The sequence below is a fragment of the Melitaea cinxia genome, chromosome 18 (genome assembly GCF_905220565.1).
Source record: "Melitaea cinxia chromosome 18, ilMelCinx1.1, whole genome shotgun sequence".
NCBI classification, from domain to species: domain Eukaryota; kingdom Metazoa; phylum Arthropoda; class Insecta; order Lepidoptera; family Nymphalidae; genus Melitaea; species Melitaea cinxia.
In genome coordinates, this window is record NC_059411.1 from 7086397 (window position 1) to 7106210 (window position 19814).

At 37.5% G+C, this 19814-nt stretch overlaps 1 long non-coding RNA gene across 1 annotated transcript; it reads left to right on the forward strand.

The window, feature by feature from the left end:
- Positions 1 to 4333: 4333 nt before the first annotated feature.
- Positions 4334 to 18998, forward strand: LOC123662311. Its single transcript, XR_006744478.1, has 4 exons — positions 4334 to 4343; positions 4845 to 4851; positions 8653 to 8656; positions 18898 to 18998. It is a non-coding gene; the product is annotated as an uncharacterized LOC123662311 (long non-coding RNA).
- The last annotated feature ends 816 nt before the right edge of the window (positions 18999 to 19814 follow it).

Sequence of the window (19814 nt, forward strand, 5' to 3'; positions counted from 1 at the left end):
ACCCTTTAAGGGCTGTTGTTAAAACAGATCGTTTCATTAAGTATTTATTTCCTCGCAAAGAACAATTAAAATAATATGAAGTAAAAACTGTCAGAGAAAAAGTGAAGGGCTATAAAAAAAGTTCCATTAAAACCGGGTTACAAATGAGAACAGAATGTCGTCGCATTATCCCGGTTATCTCCCTGAGAACAGAACTGCCGGCTGCCAGCCATGCGGATACCGATATCACCCACACTTTTCACCGTAAAAATTCTGTTTGATTTCTTATTGCCTTTCCGAATTTCGTCTCATAATAAAGAAAAATTTTTCTTTATTACCCGAGGGAGCAATTTTCCACTGTTTCACTTTATTACACCCATTAAAGATAGATTATAGCTATGTATGCTAAACTTTTCTTCCAATGTTTAAGGAAAGGTCTTTCGAGGAATATAAAACAAAGCGCGTACAAAATTCGTTCTATTATTTGATTAATCAATATTCACTTGACATATTTTTTGGGAAAAAAATACAATCAAATACAGCTGTTGCCTACTTTCAGGACGGGGTACGAATAATATTTGACAATTAATCCATTCGGGTCATTAAGCTAAAGTCGACGATTACATTTTTAATATGACTGAATGATCAACGGTTGAACTAAATAGGTTTATAAAGGAAAAATACTGTTTTTACTTTCCTAAACTGAAGCCTTCTTTGAACATTTCATTTTAGTAGGCATGACTGTGAGATTTGAATAAAATATATCTTTTAAAAGCGCCTTGTTGTTAAATGATCACAATTACTGTTAAACGTTTGAATTATTTATTCACTCTAAGCGTTTTATGTATTAATTACTCATCTTAAATGTTTTAAGGTGAACACAAACTGTATTGTAAGAAATGTCTTGAATTCCAAATAAGCTATAAAACCATTGTTAGATATTATGTTTGTATTCATTACTATATTTACTTTATATTAAACGTATAATATATAAATATATGTATAGCTACTATTAGCTTAATAATGAATTACTATAGTTTCTAATGAGTTTGAATTAAGAATAACGACTTATTAACCAAATCAAATTAAATTTCGAAGATGAATACAAATGGAAATATATAAGCGATATGAATGACCTTTATTATTTTACAGATGTAAGTATACCTCTTATGTTACTTAACATACAAAAGCATCGAACAACCCAGCCTTTTATTTGTACAAAATAAAACAAATATTTTTAAGGGTAGCGTATTTAACCGAGGAAATAACGTGAAACATCAGCGATTACGCTTGCAGATAATACGCGGCCTCGTATATTTATGGCGCAGATAACAGCGTCGATGATTTAAGGAGTACTGATAATGTTCGCGATTTACAGCTGTAAATAACTTGTTAACGATTTTCTTAAATCGAAAAAAAAAATATTGGATGAAAAACGGTCCAAAGATATTTTATATTTATTAGGTATTTAAGTTGGGGTATAATCGTGACTGTTTTTAGGTTTTGTGATAAGAAAATATAAGGTGTTTGTTTTAACAGTTAATATTCTTTGTTATAATATTATGAAGAGTAGGTACGTTAAGCTGTCGGTCCCGGTTGTTATCATAGACATCTGACAGCTATCGTTACTAATAGTACAGAATATAGCTGCCAACACGCATCGGAGCAGCGTGATGTATTAAGCATTGTGTTCTTACATAGAGAAAAATGCCCAGCACTGAGATGATACAGGCTGAATCAATCTACCAACCAACAGTAACTTTATTCACAGTTGTGTATAAATACGATAGTGAAGAATATGATGGAGAAATTCTGTTGTATTCTTTCTATATGATGTGTGTTTTTGACGTGACATCGTCTAATAAATTGATGAACGCCAGTAGCATACACAAAAAATGAGGACTCACTGCGTTACGCTCACTGTCCCGTTACGCTCAGTGTTATTCGCTCAGTGATAGATAGATAGATCCGGCATGCGCCGCATCTATGTATATTCCATATACTATCATCGATTGGCCTATACATCTAAGGAGATGTTTTGTTATGACGTTGTCACGTTAAACTATAAACTATCGTCCGTAAACCAATCTTACAGACAACCAATTTAAACTTGTTTAAATCTCTAAAGAAATTAGTTCACAAAATCTTACCGTTTACTTTAGTTAGTTTAATTTTTATTCGGAATTGATTTTATATTAAAAGTACATTTAGGTAATCTCATTTACAATGCATTTTAATCTTAATTTACTAAAAGTTTGATCTGACCTCTCGCAACCTCTGCGACAACAGATTTTATTTTAAAAATTATCTTATACATTTATAATTTGTGTAAGAACTTGTTTACAAAATTGCTCGAAGGAATTCATAAAGAGTTAAGTTTTAATTGAATTAATTCAAGATGGAAACTCGAAGGGAAGTTTTATTATATGTCGACTTTGATATTACTGTTGTTGACAATTTACTGTGTCAAAACTTTTAAGTCAGTATTAATTATACTTTTGATATACAAAAATATATTAATTTTAGTTAAGTCAAACTAAAACAGAAGAGAAAAAATTAAAACTTTATTTTGACGCGCGTAATCCTAAGAATAATGTACGTCACCGTAATAAGTATTTGTATAGTTATAAGCTACTTATTTATGATTTTTCATACAAACTTTTGACAGAGTCCGTAAAGCGATTTTATCAAAAATATTTCGTAGAAACCAGTGAATAGGCGGAACTGCGGCTTAACTGTCGTTTATGTATTTATGTATAGTAACAATAAACAGCTTTACTAGGAAAGTGTAATACGATTTTTAAAATCTTATCAGTGGATAGTGGGATTAAAGTATGCGGATTGAGAATCAATTTAGTTTTGACAATACTATTTCGTGTATAAGTTATTGACAGACTTTACCAGCATGAAGTAAAACAGGCAATTACGACCTCTTTGCTCTCAATTATTAAATCACAACTTTTGTTTTAAAAAATTGAGAATAGAAATATTTGAGGAATAAAATGGAACTTGATAGTGAAATTTTAAATATTTATCTTTTGATAATCATTACCTATACGTCAGATAACTTTATACCGTAGCCTTGTCAACAACCTGTCAAACAATCCTTTATAATATTAGTACGAATTACAAATAGGTATTTATTTTATCCGTTGTAGCTTATTGCAAAAATAGATAGGATTAATTTTCCTATGATTAAAATGATAGGCTTAAAATTTTCCTATTGACTAAAGTTAAATTCATTATCTGATATACGAACAAATAGTTTAAAAACAAATAGTTTAAAATCCATTTAAGTTCCATTTCAAAACTTAGTAAATGTGTACATAATATTTATTCACAATATCTTAGAGTACTTTCAACAAATAAAAGAAAATAGATACAAAGTACAGTATAGCGTACAAGACCAAATGCGGCCTTTACGTGCAAGGCAGCAGTTATCGCCAGCCACGGTCTGACCATGTGGAACCGAGAATACTAAACTTAATTACACTTTAACTGAATAGCACCACACGATCTTTGTTATCAAAATAACTAACGAGTGCCTACGTTAAGTTTCGATGTGTTTACATTGAATGTAGTCATTTCTCTGTGTGTAATCGTTTACTACATTTCTATACTTTATTTAATAAATCATCCCTATTGCAGTTCCTTCTTAAAAGAAAAAAAAAATGACACAAACAAGGAAAGATGTTATAAAGGTTTTATCGCAAGAAGAGCGATCTCTCTGATATAATTTGGGTATAGGACACTCGACAGATGTCATAGCAGACGTGGGTTAGGAAGTGTTCAACGAATTGAATAAGAATATTATTTATTTACACTTTCTGCACACTACAAAAGTGACAATAATTTTAGAATTGTAAATACCAAATTGCAAAAGACGACCTTATCGCTAACGCAGCGGTGTCTTCCAATCTTTAGGCAGGCTTGACTGACATCTGCATTTGCAATGTTCTCATGGGGGTTAAAAACTCATAGACGACTCGAGTACCATCATTTCAGTTATTTAGAATCTATTGTTTCTCTGAAGTTGTCTATTTTTTTTTAAGATGAGTTCCGAAAATGATTACCTTTTAAAATGCTTGTAACCTTAAACCTTGCTTGCTTGTAATACGCACCGCAAAAATTTGGAATGCCCTTCCGGCTTCCGTTTTTCCAACGAACTATAACTTGGGTATCTTTAAATCAAGAGTGAATAGGCATCTTCTAGGCAAGCGCGCACCACCTTAGGCTGCATCTTCACTTGCCTTCAGGTGAGATCGCAGTCAAGCGCTAGTCTGTATATTTAAAAAAAAAAACAATATTATTAAAATTGATTTTGATTGATTGGTTGATTCAAAAACATATTTATTATTAAGTCTGTGCTAATGTTTGAAAATTGTGTTCATATTTGAGTCAATAACAACATGGGTGTTGGAAATCCTGCCAGTAAGTGTTTATTATCCATATTTTATGTATGCGTGAAGATAATAACTAGTAATTAAGGGATAGTATGTTTTTGTACTGCGTATTTTCTGATTTCAAGCGCTGTTACTAAAGTCGGGTTTTAAGTACCTTCCGACCAGTAATAGATACTCGTAAAGACGGCTTGAAAAAACACTTACTTGTAATTTTTATCTAAATAAAATGGAAATAATTTGACTAGTCAATTTATACTTATAATAAAACTGTTAAAGAATCAATGTAAGTGGTACTGTAATTAAATGTTTTTTTTTATCTTTAATTTTTGTCTATCTGTCCGTACGTTAATGCCGTACGCATTTCCATCCACCTTCCGTTCAGTCATCTACCTGTTTCCCTGTCACCGTAACTACGAAATGAATTTAAATGGGTGTCATTTTCGGGGTTATACTACGAACCAGCATACTTGTCTAATGAAGCAAAGTAGACGGTTTTTATATTTTTGTAAGTATAGCTAGTGGGTTTAATCTTGTTATTACTTAACTATATTTAATGGTAGTTTTTACAATCATTTCATAAATAAAATTCCTTAAACATTTTTAAACATTACTTAAGTTAAAGTAATGCATGTTATTTGTGAATTAGGTTTATATTTTTATGACTGCACCCGATTATTTGCTTACAATTATACCGCATTAGCGAGTAGTAACTCGATGAAAACACGCGATATTATTTAATAGCAAATTTAAGTTAACATTCAATTAATCTTTATTTTATTAAATTTTTAATAGTTTTCTTATTTTTTGGAAATAGTGTTTGAGGAGAGGAAAAAATATTAAGGGGATTAAATCAATTTTTTTTTTAAATTCCTAACCGTATTTAATTCTTAACCGTATTCATAGACAATTTTCATTTACTGTCCATATACTAATTAATAAAATGCAAGAGAATTTCTTCTATCATATATATACTAAATAAAAAATATTTTTGTTTTTAAACACAATGGAAAAAAAGGAGCAAAAAAGGGAGTTGTAATATTTATCTAAATATTATTAAAATGAAAATCTAGTTGTTTGTGTAAATAAAAGATGTAAAGCAAGTGGACTGTATTTATTGTAGAAAATATATGCTAATAAAGACTTTGATAATATTTGATGTAAGCCTGGTGCGGCTAAGAGTAGAAGTGACCGCTAGAACAGGGGGGGGGGGGCGCAGGGGAACGCAACACCAGCCGTATACGCAGCAAGCCACCGCCCTGTGAGCTATGCCGGTGCACGATGTCGCGAACATACTCCCGGGCCTTGAAGATTGTGATCTTCAAATTTGTTTAACTGGAAGAGGACAGAGATTGTTAAAACTTCGAATTATAGGGCCTCTCTTTGTTTGTACTTCGGCAACTCTGTAAACTCCGTCACTGCCCTTCATCAGCTTTATTACTCTTCCCATAGACCAAAGTAATGGTGGTGCACTGGCATCCCTGATCAGGACTATGTCTCCAATTTCCAGTTTCCCAGAAGATGCGTGTCATTTATGTTTCTGTTGAAGTTGATGTATATATTCATGTGTAGGCGGCTCCAAAAATGCTGTCTCAGCTTGTCTATTCTCTGAAAGCGTTGAAGTCTATTAATGTTCACGTCTTGAGGTGGGGGATAAGGAACAGACATGAGCGGTCGTCCAATAAGGAAGTGGGCTTGTGTTAAAAAGGTAAGGTCTAGAGGGTCTGTGGACAAAGGTGTAAGAGGTCTTGAATTAAGGATTGCTTCTATTTGATATAAACATGTTGAAAGTTCCTCCTGTGTAATATGAATTTTTTTAATCTTACACCAACTCGTATTAAATTATCTGAGTCTAAAAAAGGTGTAAGTGCTTGTAACCTACTACTCTTTCGTTTGGAAGCCACGAGTAATGCATATTCTTTAGGGAACATTTCCTGCTGCGAATAACTGAGAAGACGTTTTTGTGCCAACACGCCAACACGCCAATTCGCCAACACGCTAACATGCCAACATGCCAACACGCCAACGCGCCAACACGCCAACGCGCCAACACGCCAACACGTCAACACGCTAATACACCAATACGCCAACACACCAACACGCCAACACACCAACACGCCAACATTCCAATACGCCAATACACCAATACACCAACTCACTAACAAGCCAACACGCCAACACGCCAATACACCAATACGCCAACACACCAACACGACAACACGCCAACACGCCAATACACCAATACATCAACACGCCAATACACCAACACGCCAACACGTCAATACACCAACACGCCAACACACCAACACGCCAACACGCCAACGCGCCAACGCGCCAACACGCCAACACGCCAACACGCCAATACACCAACACGCCAACACACCAACACGCCAACACGCCAACGCGCCAACACGCCAACACGCCAACACGCCAATACACCAACATGCCAACGTGCCAACACGCCAACACGCCAATACGCCAATTCACCAATACGCCAACACACCAACACGCCAATACACCAACACGCCAACACGCCAACACGCCAACACGCCAACACGCCAATACGCCAATACACCAATACGCCAACACACCAACACGCCAACACACCAACACACCAACACGCCAATACGCCAACGCGCCAACACGCCAATACGCCAACGCGCCAACACGCCAACACGCCAACACGCCAACACGCCAACACGCCAACACGCCAACACGCCAACACGCCAACACGCCAATACACCAATACGCCAACACGCCAACACGCCAACGCGCCAAACGCCAACACGCCGACACGCCAATACACCAATACGCCAACACACCAACACGCCAATGCGCCAACACGCCAAATCGCCAACACGCCAATACGCCAATTCACCAATACGCCAACACACCAACACGCCAACATTCCAATACACCAATACACCAATACGTCAACTCACTAACAAGCCAACACGCCAACACGCCAATACACCAATACGCCAACACACCAACACGCCAACATGCCAACACGCCAACACGCCAATACACCAATACGCCAACACGTCAACACGTCAACACGCCAATACACCAATACGCCAACACACCAACACGCCAACACACCAACACGCCAATATACCAACACGCCAACATTCCAATACGCCAATACACCAATACGCCAACACGCAAATATGCCAACACGCCAACAGGTCAACACGCCAACACGCCAACATCCCAACAGGTCAACACGCCAACACACCAACACCCCAACAGGTCAACACGCCAATACACCAATACGCCAACACACCAATATACCAACACGCCAAAATTCCAACACGCCAACATGCCAACACGAATAGTTACCGTTAATTGTCAATAACAATTATGTTTACTCGCAAAGGAAAAAAAACGACTTCAATTTAGTACACCGACAACGTAAGTAGACGAAAAAATAGTCAAGTAAATACGCATTATCAAAGTTTACTCAAAATGTAGTGACTAGATATCAATTGACTTTAAATGAGAATAATTGTGTTTGCAGACAAACGAAAAAAAACCGACTTCAATTACATCGACAAGTAATACAACGTAGATCGACGAAAAAATAGTCAAGTAAATACGCATTATCAAAGATTACTTCCAAATTTGTAATCAGATGTCGATGAATGACATGATAAACATCGGCTTTCAATTAAATTAAAAATCATCAAAATCGGTACACCAAGTAAAAAGTTATGCGGATTTTCGAGGGTTTCCCTCGATTTCTCTAGGATCAAATCCTGGTTTCCTTATCATGGTACAAAACTCCTAGGGATATCTCCTTTCTAACAAAAAAAGAATTATCAAAATCGGTACATCCAGTAAAAAGTTATGTGGAATAATACAACGTTGGTCGACGAAAAAAGGGTCAAGTAAAAACGCATTATTAGATATAACTCGAAAAGTAGTTGTTAGATCTCAAATAAATTTAAACGGGACCAATTAACATACACCGCCTTTCGATTAAAAAAAAATGTCGAAATCGGTCCACCCGGTCAAAAGTTCTGATGTAACATACATAAAAAAAAAGAAAAAAAAAATACAGTCGAATTGAGAACCTCCTCCTTTTTGGAAGTCAGTTAACAAACAAGAATCGTCCAAATCGGTAGACCCAGTGAAAAGTTATGCGGTAAAATACAAGATAGGTCGACGAAAACATAGTCAAGTAAAATCAATCAATTTTTATTTACAACATTGGCGATTGGAAAATTTCTAAAGGTCAGATTTGAATTGAAAAAGTTCAAGAGCCTTTAAGATGTGTAGAAAATAATTGTGTTTGCTGGCAAACGAAAAAAAAAAACCGATTTCAATTACATCGACAAGTAATACAATGTAGGTAGACGGAAAAATAGTCAAGTAAATACGCATTATCAAAGATTACTCCAAAAGTTGTAATCAGATCTCGATGAAATTTTGATGTGACCATATTATTAACATCGGCTTTCGATTAAATTAAAAACCATCAAAATCGATACACCCAGTAAAAAGTTATGCAGATTTTTAAGGGTTTTCCTCGATTTCTCTGGGATCCTGGGGTTTCCTTATTATGGTACCACACTTAGGATATATGCTTTTCAACAAAAACAAAATTGTCAAAATCGGTTCATAAACAACGAATTGTCCTCGAACATACATTATAAATATATATATATATATGTACGGAAGAAAGAAATATAGAACGGAATAAAGAAGTGGCAGGTGTAAGTTACGATGCATTCCAATTGGAAACCATGTAAGTATCGTTCGTTATTTAAATATACGAGTATGATCAAAATTATAACCTAGACATCCCCGGTTCTCCGTAGTCCTCATCCAGCCCCCACTGGCAATTTTACATAGATCATCGGTCCAACCGGCCAGAGGGCGTCCCACGCTGCGTTTGCAAACACGCGGTCTCCGCTCCAGGACATGTCTGCTCCAACGACCATCGGTTCTGTGACACAGGTGACCAGCCCACTGTCACTTCAACTTGCTTATTCTACAGGCTATGTCGGTTACTTTTGTTTTCTCGTGGATAGTCTCAGTTTTGATCCGATCTGATCTGATTGAGCGAGACCGAGGCATAGACCATTCCATTGTACGTTGAAAAACTTTGAACTTGTGGACTAGTCCCTTCACCAGTGTCTATGTCTCGGCACTGTATATCGAAACAGGCAAGACGCATTGCTCGAAAACTTTTTTGAAACACTGTGGAATTTTTGAAGTAAAGACTCGGCGAAACCTGCCATACACCGCCCTCCGCACAACCTCCTGGCGGCTTTTTTTGCTGTTCAGAGATTTGTGGACCAGAAAACCGATGTTACCTTAGAAAACCCCATTACCTTTACGGAAGTAGAATAAGAGCCCGGAATCCAGGATCATCGTGTCCTCGCCCTCTCTTCGAACTTCAGACAACTCCGTGTACTCCAATTAGTACGACTTAGTTCTACTTTGAGTTCGATGAGGTGATGGTCCAGCCGTAGAGTGCGTCAATTATACGTTGTCACGTGTACGAACCCACCGAAAGCACTGCTGCCTGTTTCTGGTCTGTATATTGATAAACCAGCTGTCGAATCCATACATCGTCTTCGACACTTTCAAATTGATATTGGAACATTGTAATTTCTTAGTCGACACTTACGTCACCCACGGGAAGCGAGGTTGTGGTTGTATTCTATTTTGCCGTAGATGTAACAATAGTATAGAAAGAATAACCAATCAGAAAGTTGTGAGTTCACATCACGTCGGGGTCACTATGAAAGTTATATTGTTGACTTTTATTGCATAATATATTATTGTGAAATTTCTCTTAGTCCTTAGTTAAAATAGTGTCTGTTCGTCATTTCTGTAGGACTTGAAGTGATGTTTCGCCACAATCAGTTTTCAGCAAGAGTATTGCGTCATTTTCTAGTAATAGCTGAACAACTTCTAAATAATATTCGAATAAAAGTCTGACATACAATTTCTAAAGAAGATTAAGCTGTTAATTTTTAGTGAAAACGATTAGATCAATTGGCGAAATCTAATAGCAAACTTTAAATTCTTTCAGTTTTATGGCTTGTAATGGTGCCATATAATCTTACAGGAACAAATAGAAAGTTTCAGCTCAAGAGATTAATAAATGTCGTAAATATTTTCTTATAAGGTTTATAAGTCCCATTCAATTACAGTGGTTATAATAATACTTCTCAAATCGGAGGGGCTCTTCTTGATGAACTCATTTTTTGAGAAGAAGCCTCAAAGGAGGTGATCATGGCAAAGCCCCGCTACTGTGACGAGGAACGAGATAGATTTCATCACAGCGGATAAAAGGCATGTATTTAGAGATGTCTCAGTGGTTAACAGGTTTAACACCGGCAGCGACCACCGGTTATTAAGGGGGCACTCTGAATATATGCCTCCGAAAAGAGCGAGTCCGCTTGATGAAATCTATCCTCCGACCTACGCTGCCCCAAATACTATGTGGCTCCGAGCAGTTCTGATTGGAACTCAAAAACTGATTCGATTCGCTGGGAACTACTGGCTACGTGGACGAGATAACCGACAACGTGGTGAAGACGGTGTGTACACTGGGTCGCAGGCACTTTCCACCAACAAAGTCGACGAAGCAGACCAAACTTTCTACCGAAGCCTTGGATCTTATGCGGCAGAGGCGTGAGTTGCCGGCTGCTTCGCCAGAATAAAGAGCTCTTTCCAAGAGGATACGGAGACTTGTACGCTGAGACCTCTGCTGCTCAAATACGAGAGAGATTGCTACTCTGATTGAGCAGAATAGGCGGTCCAAAGTTTTCCAAAGACCATTAGGGAGAAGCCTTTTTGCGAAGCTCAAAACAGCGGATGGCAGAATCATCTGCTCTCACCATCAGATCCGAAAAGAGTTTGAAAATTTTTATGGACAACTGTACTCGTCGAGCGCACGCAAGCCTGCAACTTGGGACACCGAAGATACACGGGCACCATTGTTGCGCCATTATTCGGAGTGTATTCCGCACTTCGAAGAGGGTGAGATTAGTGCAGCGTTCGGGCAGTTTTAAAAAGGAAGGGCCCCGGGGATGACGGAGTTACCACTGATCTCTTCAAAGCCGTAGCTTCAAAGCCGGCGACCTGTCCTAAAAGCCTTGGCAAGACTCTTTAACGCCGTCATCCACCGAGGTACCACGCCGGAGGCATGGTCCAGGAATGTGGTGGTGCTGTTCTTTAAGAGAGGCGATAAGTCTCTGTTGAAGAATTACAGACCGATCTCACTTTTGAGCCACGTCTTTAAGCTGTTTTCGAGGGTTGTTACGAATCGTCTCGCCAGAAGACTCCACGAATGCCAACCACCAGAGCGGGCTGGGTTTCGAAATGGCTACAGCACCGTGGACCATATCCATACTGTTCGGCAGTTTATTCAAAATACAGAAGAATATAATGATGAATGAAGGATTTGTGGACTACGAGAAAGTCTTCGACTCTGGCGAGACCTGGTCTGTCCTGGCCTCTCTGCAGAGATGTCATATCGACAGGCGATATATCGAGATACTGAAATGTATGTACGACGCGGTGAGGATGACCGGTCATATTCAGGACACGAGAACAGGACCTATTTCCCTCCGGTGTGGGGTTAGACAGGGAGATGTAATATCACCGAAACTGTTTACCACTACGCTGAAGGATGTCTTTAAGATCTTAGATTGGGGAGAACGAGGCATTAACGTCAACGGTGAATTAATTTCGCCGACGATATTTTCATCTTTGCGGAGACATTGGGTGAGTTAGGCCAGGTGCTGGCTGGCCTAAACGAGTCCTCCCAGCGTGTCGGTCTCTGTATGAACTTGGACAAAACGAAAGTTATGTTTAACAACCAAGTCATACCGAGACCGGTGTCGATCGATGGTACCCTTCTCGAAGTTGTCCAGGATTATATTTACCTAGGCCATATTATCCAACTAGGCCGCAACAACTTCGAGAAGGAGGCCGACAGGAGGATTTGGTTGGGCTGGGCGGCGTTTGGCAGGCTTCGTCGAATCTGAGGTAGGGCACAGCAGGAATTTCCTGCTCAAAATATGGAGCAGCTCGACTGGGGTAGTACCTCGACCTTACAGAAGATCACAGCAAAATAATACTGTTTTCAAGTAGTATTGTGTTCCTGTTGGTGAGTAAGGTGACCAGAGCTCCTGGGGGATTGGGGATTGGGTCGGCAACGCGCTTGCGATGCTTTTGGTGTTGCAGGTCTCTATAAGCTACGGTAATTGCTTACCATCAGGTGAGCCGTACGCTTGTTTGCCGACATAGTGACATAAAAAAAAAAATCTTCACTTCGAAGATTCCGCAATGCTTGAAGACAAAAAATCCTCCGGCCCGTTGGACCGACGATCTACGTAAGATTGTCGGTGTAGGCTGGATGAGGATTGCGGAAAACCGGGATGTCTGGCACGAACTTGGGGTGGCCTATGTCTAGCAGTGAACTGCCATAAGCTGAAATGATGCTGATGATTATAATAATACTTAATTTACACATATTTTGGATATTTAAATAATAATTATAGCGCTGTATCCATGGAACATTATGAATGAAATGTACTATGGGTATAGCTAGCTGTTTTGCAGTGTGCAATCGTCTGTTATGCGATGTCCCCGAAACAGCTAGCTATACCCATAGTACATTTCATTCATAATGTTCCATGGATACAGCGCTATAATTATTATTTAAATATCCAAAATATGTGTAAATTAAGTATTATTATAATCATCAGCATCATTTCAGCTTATGGCAGTTCACTGCTAGACATAGGCCACCCCAAGTTCGTGCCAGACATCCCGGTTTTCCGCAATCCTCATCCAGCCTACACCGACAATCTTACGTAGATCGTCGGTCCAACGGGCCGGAGGATTTTTTGTCTTCAAGCATTGCGGAATCTTCGAAGTGAAGATTTTTTTTTTTTTTTTTTTTTTTATGTCACTATGTCGGCAAACAAGCGTACGGCTCACCTAATGGTAAGCAATTACCGTAGCTTATAGAGACCTGCAACACCAAAAGCATCGCAAGCGCGTTGCCGACCCAATCCCCAATCCCCCAGGAGCTCTGGTCACCTTACTCACCAACAGGAACACAATACTACTTGAAAACAGTATTATTTTGCTGTGATCTTCTGTAAGGTCGAGGTACTACCCCAGTCGAGCTGCTCCATATTTTGAGCAGGAAATTCCTGCTGTGCCCTACCTCAGATTCGACGAAGCCTGCCAAACGCCGCCCAGCCCAACCAAATCCTCCTGTCGGCCTCCTTCTCGAAGTTGTTGCGGCCTAGTTGGATAATATGGCCTAGGTAAATATAATCCTGGACAACTTCGAGAAGGGTACCATCGATCGACACCGGTCTCGGTATGACTTGGTTGTTAAACATAACTTTCGTTTTGTCCAAGTTCATACAGAGACCGACACGCTGGGAGGACTCGTTTAGGCCAGCCAGCACCTGGCCTAACTCACCCAATGTCTCCGCAAAGATGAAAATATCGTCGGCGAAATTAATTCACCGTTGACGTTAATGCCTCGTTCTCCCCAATCTAAGATCTTAAAGACATCCTTCAGCGTAGTGGTAAACAGTTTCGGTGATATTACATCTCCCTGTCTAACCCCACACCGGAGGGAAATAGGTCCTGTTCTCGTGTCCTGAATATGACCGGTCATCCTCACCGCGTCGTACATACATTTCAGTATCTCGATATATCGCCTGTCGATATGACATCTCTGCAGAGAGGCCAGGACAGACCAGGTCTCGCCAGAGTCGAAGACTTTCTCGTAGTCCACAAATCCTTCATTCATCATTATATTCTTCTGTATTTTGAATAAACTGCCGAACAGTATGGATATGGTCCACGGTGCTGTAGCCATTTCGAAACCCAGCCCGCTCTGGTGGTTGGCATTCGTGGAGTCTTCTGGCGAGACGATTCGTAACAACCCTCGAAAACAGCTTAAAGACGTGGCTCAAAAGTGAGATCGGTCTGTAATTCTTCAACAGAGACTTATCGCCTCTCTTAAAGAACAGCACCACCACATTCCTGGACCATGCCTCCGGCGTGGTACCTCGGTGGATGATGGCGTTAAAGAGTCTTGCCAAGGCTTTTAGGACAGGTCGCCGGCTTTGAAGCTACGGCTTTGAAGAGATCAGTGGTAACTCCGTCATCCCCGGGGCCCTTCCTTTTTAAAACTGCCCGAACGCTGCACTAATCTCACCCTCTTCGAAGTGCGGAATACACTCCGAATAATGGCGCAACAATGGTGCCCGTGTATCTTCGGTGTCCCAAGTTGCAGGCTTGCGTGCGCTCGACGAGTACAGTTGTCCATAAAAATTTTCAAACTCTTTTCGGATCTGATGGTGAGAGCAGATGATTCTGCCATCCGCTGTTTTGAGCTTCGCAAAAAGGCTTCTCCCTAATGGTCTTTGGAAAACTTTGGACCGCCTATTCTGCTCAATCAGAGTAGCAATCTCTCTCGTATTTGAGCAGCAGAGGTCTCAGCGTACAAGTCTCCGTATCCTCTTGGAAAGAGCTCTTTATTCTGGCGAAGCAGCCGGCAACTCACGCCTCTGCCTTAAATTTTCGTCTTTTTAACCGACTTCAAAAAAGATGGAGGTTACTCAAATCGAACGTATACATATATTTCTATGTATTTTCGCAGATAATTTCGTCGTTTATGAACCGATTTTGATAATTCTTTTTTTGTTGGAAAGGAAATATCTCAAGGGTGGTACTATGATAAGGAAATCAGGATCTGATGATGGTATCCCAGAGAAATCGAGGGGAACCCTCAAAAATCGCAGTGACGACTAGTGCGTTTGTTATTTTTTTCATTGTATTGCTTGTCGATGTAGTTGAAGTCGGTTTTTTCGTTTGCTAGTAAACCCAATTATTATCTTATAACCTGTAAAACGCTAACAAAGCTATACAATCTAATCTAAGTACAATATCTTAAAAAAACCTTAAGTGAATTTGTGGGTGCTTCAGCCGTATCTGCGTGACGTCGACTTATTTTCGCTACCTCACGATGGATCGTTTCTTAAACGACTTGGACAAAAGATAGCGCCTGCTCGTTTATCAAGCCAATTCTCAAGCCTCACTTCATAATGTTATGAGCTTCAAAAACACACACCATAAGATCCTTTACAATGAATCTTCATGTACACAATGATGTAATGAAATATTTGTATACTCCTACGGTCTCTGAGCACGGCGCGGCGATGACTAAAGATACGAAATGAGTTTTGAAATTTTCAGAGGTGCTACATACACGTGTCGTTTTGGAGATAAAATAAATAAATATTTTCGAGAGACTGACATTAGCGATTTATTAAACAAGTCATATTTTTGTTTGTACCGTCATAAAAAAATATATTATTATATTATAATAAATTGTTAAAAGAAAATAATTTAAGTTCGGTTTATGCATAATCGTTTTCCCGGAACATATCTCATTAATAGTTATTAATTGTCGGTTACACATTTCAAACTTACTCTCTATCATAGTCAAAAGAATTTTCTTATGAAATTGTCAAAGTCACTTTTGACAATTTAATAATAGAATTTTTGACACAGAAAGACACAGATTATTATTATTAGATGGGCAATCGTGCGAGCTCTGCGGGATTGGCTCAGAGTTGAACTCAATTACTAATTATATGGTTTTTAGTTGCACCAGACTAAAATATAGTATTTGTAGAAACATATTTATGTATAAGTCACGTAGAATAGATAAGACGTACGCGTAGTATTGATAGTGATGGGTAGATTAATTCAAGCGAGTTCTCCTGCGCAGATCAAACAGCTATAATCTCCACAGTCGTAGATATGGTAGACCAGCGACTCTGATATAACGCAAAAAAAAAAAATTACAATATTATGGTAAATTTCAATTCAATAGCACAATTTTTTTTTTGTTGAATCTAGTATATTCTTGTTGGTCTCCCGATTGCACTTCGGAGAACACAATAAGCAGTTGTTTCCGGTTGTTATCGGACACATTTGATAGCTATCGTTAGTCGTGGTAGAAAAATAATCTAAACTTCGATCATTTTCTCATAAAGAGACGATACATTTGTTTAGCAGTAGGACGTTTTCAGTTCAGTTAAATCATGAATAATATTTGCACGTATTATTTAAAGATATATTAAATTACAAAAAGATAAAAGGCAGATAAAATACGGGTCGGAATATGAACTCGCTCCTTTCGACAGTTAAAAATTTATATTTAAAATAAAACGCTTTGACTTAACGATTTAAGCTTCCTTTTGTGTATGCAAATGTTTTTCATTTTGTGTACATATTTTTGTATTCTACGGTATGTAGCTTAATATTTTAAAGTTTATGTGTGTGTGCAATTTTATGAATTTTACTTACTAACTTAGAAAGAGAGAAAGTAAATGAGAGAATGGACTATCGTTAAAGTTTTTTTATATGGACTAGGTCGGCAAAAAGCTTACGACCTACCTGGTGGTAAGCGGTTACCGTAGTCTATGGAAACCTGCAACACCAGAAGTATTACCATCGGGTTGCCGACTCGACCTTCTTTAAGAGTTTTGGACACCTTACTCACCACGGGAATACAACACTACGTAAGAGCAGTGTTATAAAGCTGCGATCTTCTGTTAGGTCGAGGCCATTCCCCAGACTAGCTGATCCAGTTTTGAGCAGAATATATCGTGATGTGCTAACCTCAATAAGTTGAAGTATGTTAGCATCATCTTCAGAGAAAATTAAACTCTTTAACATTTTCACTTCTTTAAAAATCCATACAAATCTTTAGCACCTGTGCTATCAAATTAAATATTTATTTAATATTTTATGAGTCGCGCTGTTTTACTCAAAGTATTTTCGTTTCGAATTTTGATATTCTTTAAATCATTTCATGAAAGCTTTAGTGAATATTCGTTTGAAGTATACCGGATGCTTTTAGACCTATAATGAATAGTCTGCATAAAAAATCGATCGTTTACACAAATAATAACCTACATTAGAACAAAAGAAAAACAATAAGATTCGTAAGAACATTAAATAGGTCGTTGTATAGATAACAAATTCAGTTTAAAATAAAGTGTCGTGAAATGAAAACACTAAATCATTGACAGCAGTTCTGTCCAGATGCCACAACCGGCGCCTGATGTATATGATAGAGCATTTCACTCAATGCTGAACGACTAGATATTTATGTTAAAAAATAAATAAACGTAAATGTACACCAAAACTATATTAAGAAAGGAGTTGACGTTTGATTTTTTTTGAAGTCCTTCGATTGAAAAAATGCGATGGATTTGATGGATGTTTATCCAATACCCTTAAAATTGTTCGAAATATTAATAATATAATTGTGTATTGTATATATTATAAAATTTCGAAATAATTGTGATATTTAATAAATGTCATATGTCAATATTTAAATCAATTACAATAATTAAAAAATTAGAATTTAATAAATTGAAAGTATTTAATAATTTATTACAATATTATTCAATTTAGCTTATAGGTTTCTATATAGGGCAGAAATTAAACTTTCTTAGTTTTGCTAATAAATAAGTTGCAGTAAAATAATCTACAGACTGAAACAGTTTTATAAATTTTTAACCACTTTAACAAAGGAGGAGGTTCTCAATTCGACAGTACCTCAGAACTTACTACTATCTTAGATTTTTCTACTGGGTCGACCGATTTCGATGATTATTTTTTTTTAATAGGAATGTGGTGCTTGTCATGTGGTTTCATTTAAATTTAATCGAGACTTGATAAGTACGTTTCAAGTTATATCTAATAATGTGTACTAGCTTCACCCGTGCGTAAAATTCGCACTAAATAAGTATAATAATTATCAGTTTACAAAATTACAAAAAGTATTTATACGTGAGTTGATTTGAAATTGAATAAAAAATTTACCGGTAATCAATCATGTTGACGCTGTTTCAAAATTAAAGCCGTCATATATATAATTTTAATAATCAATTAATTTACAAAAACAAAAGCAAAATAACAAATATTTTAGTTGCGGATTCCGGTAAAGCGAGCAATTGTCTATATAATGATATTTAATTTATGTGGAGTAATTGTGAGAGTTTTTCTAAAAAGGGATGCAAACACTTAACCTTAGCGTATTAATTGTATATGATTTATTAAGCTATTGCATAGCTTTTATCGCGGGCCTTGAGCGCGGGGACCGAATCCAGAAATTCCGTAACGAAAAAACCTCACGCTCCCCACTCCGACGGGCACGGAGTTGTGGCTTGAAGGCCGTGCATCGTCTAACGTCGTTTTAGTTCGGCAGTCTTCGACACGGCGTAGTATGCGTGCGATTAGACGTATAGTACGACTCTACGAAACTCGCACGAATCGAGACGAGCTGCTCCGAAATCGGACGAATACATAAGCAGCTGTTTATGAGAAAGTATATAGGTGTATAGGTATTTATGTACAACAGTGAATAGCTGTACTTGTAAAATTTGTGTATAAAGTGTTTTGAATATGAATGAACAAAGTGCAGTTCTTATTTCTTAGTTCTAAGTTCTTATTTCAGTTATCATAAACCTATAGTTTCAATGATAAATATTCCTGAATAACCAACAGCTACTGTAAGATAATAAAACCCACATGTATTGTAAAATAATAAAAATATTTTAAACAATATTAACTTTTTATTTATTTAATAAAAGAAAAAAATTTGTTTTCTTATCGGTCACCACGCTCAAAAAGTGTAACTTGAATTAATATCAAAGAAAAAGAAAAATACTGCATAAATAAAATAAATAAATAATTATAATTGCATAAGTTGATACAAAATGCTATGCAATAGCTTTACCGCGGCAATCCCCGAGTGCCACACGTCTTTTTTTTGATTATTTTCTCGTCGACCTACGTTGTATTATATATATGTATACCTCATAACTTTTTACTGGGTGTATTTTGATGATTCTTGTTTTGATCGAAAGGTGATGCTTGTCTTGTGGTCCCATTTAAATTCATTTGATTGAGACCTGATGACTATTTTTAGTAGTCATTGATAAGACGCATATACTTGACTATTTTTTTTTTTCGTCTACCGATCTTGTATTACTTGCTGATAGAAGTCAGTTATTTTTTTCCATAGCGAGCTAACAAAATTATTCAAAGATGTATAAGGTCTTACATTTATTCAAATGGATTTTTTCTCATTTATTGTAATCTTCCATTACGTCTTTTGAGTTTCTTTTAAAAAAACTTTAGAAATTAACTGTTTTATAGACGGACAGCGAACATAGTGATTAAGTCAGACAACCAAGACGACAATGAGAGAGAGGGAGAATAACTAGCTTTTACTAAGCAAAGTGCCCTTTCATGAGAACTGTAAATGTCAAATTGTATTACGTTTTTAGAAAACGTATATAATTATTCGTATCAGTTATCAGGTATGGATTAGGTAATAAATAGAACTGATGTGTCCAA